Raw genomic sequence first — 7,197 nt, 5'->3', positions numbered from 1 at the left:
ATCACTTCAACCTGTCTGCCTCAGTTTCCTAACATGTAAAATTGCTGGAGAAGGAAAGGCCAAACTATTTTGGTAATTTTTCCAAAAACACCCCAGATGGGTTAACAAAGAGTCAGAAATTACAGAAAAATGACTGAACAATAAGAAAATATGCCAATATATGTGCACATTGTTATCTTCATTTAGAATAATTCCTACTTGTAGGATTGCTGTTCCTAGCACCTTGCACAGTATCTCCCACATAGTAAGTGTTTAATTAATGTACATTGTTTGATCAAATCTGTTGAATCGTTTTCCAGCTTTAAAAAGAATATTCTACTGTTTCTAAACCACATTGTAGCCTTCAACTATAAGTAAATTTGGAGAGATATGGCTGGGAGGTTTGGAACACCCTTTCTATTCATTGTCTCCTTTAAACCTCCCAACAACATGGACCTTACAGCTATTAACATCGTCATTTTATGGACAAGAAAGCAGTCTTAGAGAGATTGAGGCACTTGTTCATGGTCTTGTAGACAGGTAGTAGCAGAAGCAGTTTTTTTTTTTTTTTTTTTTTTTTTTTGAGTCTTTATTTCATGCCCTGTGCTCAAACAACTGTGCTGTGCAAATATCATTAAAAGCACTGGTTCCATGTCAGTGAGAATTATGATGATGGAGCTCATGGTAACCCAGAGGGTAGCTACTCTTCTTTCATGGGAAAAATGCCTGTAACCAAAACTAGCCCCCCTCCTCATTTTTCCTCCCTACTTTTGGCAGCCTTAGGCTTTCCTGCCTCAACTTTCATCAGCCTCAGTTTCTCTCCTTATTTTCCATGTATCATATCAAATTTACTCATGTAAAGTAAGAGAGTAAGAGATTTTGATTGACCATTTCATTCAGACTGCATATCATAAATATAAACATATCCAATTTTTCATTCTTTTTTAGTCTGTTTTTTTTTTTTTTTTGGTTTTGTTTGTTTGTTTGTTTGGTGTTGTTTTTTTTTTTTGTTTTTTGTTTTTTGTTTTTTGACAATCCCAGTCTTTATTTTCTTGATTTACAGCCACAGTCCCAGCCACTGGGCGAGAGAACATTATTGTGTGGGCGCAGAGCACGGCCCCTGGGCCTCGAGTCCCCTCCCCACTGGCCGGCTTGTCAGATGTCCACCATGTCCAACAAGTTGGAGAGGTGCAGCTCCCAGAGGAGCTCCTCCTGTAAAATCAGGCTTTCTAAGTGTCTCAGCTTGTGGGTCAGAGACACGCCCATGGCCGGAGCCGGCCTCGGCCTTCTGGTCCCGGGGGCTGCTGGGCGTTGACACTCGGAGGACGGGCCACAGAGTTTGAGGCGTCTATAGGAGAGCTTGAGGAAGGTAGACGGGGGCGGGGCTCGAGTCCGGCCCCTGCTCGCCGTCTCCCGACATCCAGAGACGCAGCTGATCTTCGAACCTACTGCTCTCCTCCTTCTCCAGCTGAAGGCTGGCGGCCAGGCGCTCCGGGAGCAGCTCCTCGGCCGAAGCGGTGCGGGCCAGCTCCTCGGCGTCGGACACGCGGCCGGCATGGCCGCTCTCCGGGGCCCTGGTCCCGCCGTAGAGAATGTAGAGCCACGATGAGGAGAGGCTCTTGGCGGAGCCCAAAGGCTTTATGCCCAAATGTCCGTGGCCGTGCCGCTGGATCCCCTTCTGGGTCTGCAGCCGGGCGTGTTCCCAGGCCCTGGGGACCTCGTAGCTTTTTAAGTGGCTCTTGAAAAAGTAGACTCAGATCTGACTATCTTCGCCCTGAGCCTCTGACGTGATTGGCAGAGTGGGAGACTTCCAGTCCTGCAGCTTGTGATTAATGCATAGAGCGATGATGTCATCCCATGGAATCTCCTCCACAAGGGGCCCATCTCGCCCAAGGCCCCCAGGTCTTTGTTCCTCCACTTGCTGTACGTCCGACTCAGGAGGTTCTCCACCTGAGACTGCAGGATGGGCTGCGTCTGGCAACAGCTCGGGATCTGGGAGACATACTGGGAGATCATGTTGCACATGAGAGGCCACGGAGCACCGGGGGCGGGGAAGTCCATGGGGGGGGGACAACTGGAAGGAGAGAACGACCTTCTTCAGCCAGGCCAGGTAGCCGGGAGCGTTCCACCACAGGTGAGGAAGCAGCTTGTTGCCGCCCGGCTCGGCGAACTCCATGATGGGCCCGGACAGGTGGCACAGCTGCTCAGAGGAGGCCACGTCCGCCAGGAACTGCAGCACTCCGTTGAAGAGCTCAATAATGGCGCTGGGCTCCTACGAGGCCAGGCCGGCAACACGCTGCTCCTTGAGGTCTTAGAAGAAGCGCTCTCTGAACTCGCGGCTGACGCCGTCCTTGTTGGGGCAGGGTCTGGCAGCAGAGCTCTGGGGAGCTGGGGCAGTGGGACACCAGCCACTTGCCACTTGACGTCCTGGGACACCCTGTTGGTGCCTTGGAGATTGTTGACAGCAGCTGGGATCTCCAACACCATGTAATCCGAGATAAGATGGGATGAAAGCAAGTCCTGAAGCCTCAGACCGTCCCTCATGCTGGTCCCCTCCTGGCCGGGCACAGGAACCACCAGGAGCACCGGTGGCTGGAAGGGCTTCGCCTGCAGCAGCTGTTTGGGAGCCCGCAGCAGGGCCGAGAGCCAGTACACATCCTCCTCCGCTGCCACGACACTCTGGCCCGAGGCGGGCAGCAGGAAGATTAGGCGGCTGGTGCCCAGAAAATCCTTCTGCGTCTCCGTGGCATCAAGGGCCCAGTCGGTCAACAGGCCGTGGGCTACCTTAATGCACACGTTGACCCAGACCATCAATGTCTGGATCCCCTGGGAAGCGTGATGGGCCTTCAGCCAATTGGCTAGAATCCTGCTGGAATAGCCTGAGGCAGGCTCTTCACTGTCAGGCAGCACCACGACCAGCTTCCAGAACACCTGTTCCCGCTGCCCAGGGTAATAATGCTCCGCAAGGAGGGCCGGCAAGTCCAGAGAGGTCCACACGGCTTCACTGAGCAATTGCTGGTAGAAATATTGAACCTTCATTTGATGTATCGTCTTGTTTCTCACCCACTGTAACCTGGTGCAGGAGAGCCCCAGTTTTCCCCGAGTGCCCCAGATTCAGGACTCCTTTGGTCAGGTTCTCTTTAGCAATGGGACACTCGGCACTGGGGGCCAAAGCCTGCAATTTGTTGCTGAGGTCCACACGGCAGGGGGTTGCGGGGAATGCTCTCATCTGTCTCTTGAGTTTTTTCCGGGCTGCAAGGGCTTTCCTCCACCTCTGCCAGTATTTACAGAGGCACTGAAGTTCCAGGAGGGTCTCTCGGGCACTCTGAAAAATCTCCTCTGGCAAGAAGAAATCCATGAGAAGAGAAGATCGCTGACGTCTTCAGAACACCGGGCCACGCAGGCCCTACTCTCAGGTTTCCATGGCGCTCTTCAGCTCCTGGAAAGAGATTTCCCGCACACATTCGGCCACCGCCTCAGCCACCAGCACCTGGCTCAGATTGGCCAGGGGGCGCTCTTTCTCCTGGCCCCGTCTTTGTTCTTCAGCTCTTTTCTGTTCTTCATGAATTCTTGCTCTTTCTTTGTTCAGTTAGTCAGCAGTGGTCTGCCTCAACATGTCCTCTGTGCTTGTGGCCAAGAGCTCCTCCATGACCATTTTGGAAACCCTCAAGGCTGCAGCAGCGTAGGCAGCTCCGGCCTGGCCGACTTCATAGTAGCCTCTGAGGACGTCCTGGGCAAGGTCTTCCACGACCCCCATGAGGTCCCAGTCAGTGTAGCTAGGCCGAGGTTTGGGAGGAGGCAGCTCGGGCTGCCCCACGGGCTGGAATCGAGATGACGAGGCAGCCAATGGCAGGACAGGGGCAGGAGCCCCGAAGGCTGGCGGCAGACCGGTGGTCTGGGTCAGCAGCGGCTGAGGCAGGGGGAGCTAGGGCTGCGGCGGAACACTCAGCGCCAGCACTTCGGTCCCAGGGCTGCCTTTTTCCATCTTCCTGCCTTCTCCACTCTCCACACTGGGTTTCTGTCCACTCACAGCAGACTCAGGGGCCGTGCTCTCTCCCACGTATTTGTTCTGGGTGTTGAAGCGATGAGGGACTAGGGGTAATGGCCCCCCCATTCACCACTTCTCCAACGGATACAGTGATAAAAGTGCACTTCTTTGCCTTGGATAAGCCCCCCGGGTTCCAAGAAGGGGGACCGATTCAGCTCCACACAGCCATCAAACACACTGAGGCCACAGGAACTCAAGAAGTCAGTGGCTTCCTCGGCATCTCTAAACAGTAACATGGGCACTAGGTGATCCACGGGAAAGCGTGTGGATCTCCGAGTGCTCCCTGTATACGCCACATTGAGAGCCCGCAATGCATCTTTCCGGATCTGATTGAAGTAGCAGTGCAGGAGGCAGGCGTTGAGGTAGGAGGCAGAGCTCACCAGCTTGAAGAACCTGACAAAGTTGTTGCTGTTCAGGACTGCAAAAGCCTGACTGCAAATTTCACCTTGGGGGAGTTTCGGACCTCAGGCCAGAACTGCTGCACCTCTCTCAGGAAGTCGCCCTTGTTGAGATTGAGCAGAACATGGTAGCCTCGGAATTCCGCTTCCCTGGCACAGAGGACGCCCTTGTTGGCCAGGTCCTGGTACATTTTCTTAAGGCTCTGCAGGCACTTGGTCATATTCTCCTGGTTGATCTTGGCGTCGAATGTGCCCATGGGCTCCTCACACATCGAGTGCGCACAGTGGATGTGGAAGCGGATGCACTTCTCAATCAGCGACACTGTGAGGGGGTCACAGAGATGCTGCTGGGTGATGTCCTTCCTGATTGCAGGGGTCCTGTTCCACACAAAGTCGTACCAGTCGCGCGAGCTCCCTTCCCTCTGGTCCATGATCTGAGTGACCAGGTAGTCCAAGGTCATGCCGAGCACCTCCGAGGGACGCAGTTCATGAGGCAGAGGCTCCTCCTGGTCAGCTGAGAAGTGGCTGTATTCCTTTATTGCTGCCGCGTGGTCCACCTGATCTGTGCCAGGGATCACTTTGAAAGAGCTCAGCTGCTTCCTGGTCTCTCTCATGTAGCGCTCTATTTCGGGACACATGCCTCGGCACGTCCCAAAAAGGGTTTTGGCTTTGTCCATATCCGTTCTCTTCACTTGAGTTTGCCTCATGATCTTATCCCTCTGGTCAAGGAGGCGGTACTTGTCCTCGGAAGTCACGGCCACCGCGCTTATCAAGGTGCTGAGGGTGATCACTGATAGTCCCGGATTGCCTAAGCTTGGGATCTCAGTCCCACAATCAAAGGGCTCCCCCTCAAACTGCATTGACTTGCTATGGCTCGATTTCTTAACTGGAGAACTCTTCCTGAGAAGGCTGCTCTACTGGCCAGTTGCAGGTCTCCAAAGGGGTTTGGGCAGCTGGGAGCGCTGGAAGGAGAGTCTTCCCAGCTTTGACTAGCTTCTCCCTCACTTGATATTTTCTCCTTTGGGTTAAAGTTCTTCTTCCTAGGACTTATTTTTCTTGTGCCAAAAGATGAGTACTTTCTGCAAGCCTTTCCCTTTCTTCCGAGTCAGGGTTGCAGATGCGTAGTCCGAGAAGAGCACAGTGGGGAGCTTTTGTCGGCGCCGGGGATGGATGCGCTGCAACTTCCCAAATCGGCCAAAGTGCTCCTCTAGGATCACTCTGTCCTTGAGGTAGTTGGGGATGTTCTTGCACTGAATGGCGGTGAGCTCGCTGGGTGACAGGCTGCTCGATCTTCTTCCCTCGGCGGCGGGAAGGGGTAGCCCAGCTGGCGGACACTTTCTGGCCCCTTTTGCCATCCATTTCCTCCTCCTTCAGCAGGCGGGCAGACAAAGTGGACGAGGTTGCGCCCGCTCCAGCACCTAGGTCCGTCTCACTGGATTCTAAACTCCCCACTTCCTTTTTCATTTCTTTGCATCCCAGGCTGCCGCCTTCTTTGTTACTCCTCAGCATGCCCTGCAGCGTCCCCCCAACAAGCTGCCACCCGGTGGGCGAGCCAGGCGAGGAGGGCTCTTCTTTGGAGGATGATCTCCCTGTGACAAGAGCTCCATGTCATCTACAGAGTCATAGTCTGGTCTCCTGGGTGACGGGTCCTGGTCTTTCTTCCTTTTCAGCCCTTTCACCTGGCCAGATAGCGACCCTTCCTGGCCACCAGCATCTTCCCTTCCTAGCTTGACCGCTGCTTTGCTCCTAGAAAAGGGCTCCCCTACAAAGCCCGGTGAGGTGAAGCTCGTGAAGCTGCTCCCTGAACTCCCAAATGCTGGTTTAGGGCTCTTCTTTTCTTCCTCCACATTCTGACTTAGAGAGGCAAAAGTTGAGGAGGGAGGGTTGCTAGTTAATTTGGAGAAAGAAAGACTTGGGCTGGTGCCTGAGCTGCTTGAGCCCTGGGAAAATGTGAAGGAGACCAGCGCCTCAGGCCCCCCACTAACTGGGAGGGAGAAGGTGAAAGAGCCCGGACTGATGTGGCTCTGCGTCTTCTCCGGCTCCGATTCGGCTCCAAAGATTGGTCTGAAGGTTGAACTTTAAAGCTGACCTCGGATAGCCCCAAACTACAGTCTGATGCCTCCCGGCTACCGTGCCCAAAGCCTGGAGCACTGGGGAAAGCTCCGATGTTGGTGGGAGTCTTGAAACTAAATCCAGATGCACTGGGGGTTCCAGAAGGCGCCATGATGACAGGAGCCTGGGAGGCTCTGGAGGTGACCGGAAATCCGAGCGTAGATCCTGAGGAAGACTGGGTACCCCCAGAAGTCTGGGCGAATCCCGTGCTCTGCCCCGAGCCCACGGCGCTCTGGCCAAAAAGCCAGGGCTGACCAAATCCAAATGGTGGCTGAACCTGGAACGTTCCCAGGGAGCCACTGTTAGACGAGGAGAGCAAAGACATCACTTCCTCCTCTAAGTTTGTCTTCATCGTGGCCATTCCAGCAGCTCCCCAATCACGAACAGAAGGACAGGTGGTAGATATGGAAATGAATCAAACTTACCTGGGTTTCCCGGAAGTCAATCCTACCTGTGAATCTCCACAAGCCGGCTTTTCCTTTAGTCCTTGTGAATCTGCTCTTGTCCAAGTGTCCCCAGTCAGCACCACAGTCGAATCTCAGATGTTCTTCCTGAATCCTGGCTCCTTAAATCCTCGCAGAGAATGGGCTAGTGGGAGGGAACTCCTTACAGACCAATGAGCAACCTCTTTTAAAGGTGTTAACTACCTTAAAGGTGTAA

The 7,197-nt window shown here is 53.8% G+C and overlaps 1 pseudogene; it reads right to left on the bottom strand.

The window, feature by feature from the left end:
- Positions 1-888: 888 nt before the first annotated feature.
- LOC141561922 (germinal-center associated nuclear protein pseudogene) lies at positions 889-6,889 on the bottom strand (annotated as a pseudogene).
- Between the last annotated feature and the right edge of the window lie 308 nt (positions 6,890-7,197).

The sequence above is a fragment of the Sminthopsis crassicaudata genome, chromosome 3 (genome assembly GCF_048593235.1).
Source record: "Sminthopsis crassicaudata isolate SCR6 chromosome 3, ASM4859323v1, whole genome shotgun sequence".
Lineage (NCBI taxonomy): Eukaryota > Metazoa > Chordata > Mammalia > Dasyuromorphia > Dasyuridae > Sminthopsis > Sminthopsis crassicaudata.
Note: the sequence above shows the minus strand (reverse complement) of the source record. Positions and strands in the feature narration are given on the sequence as shown.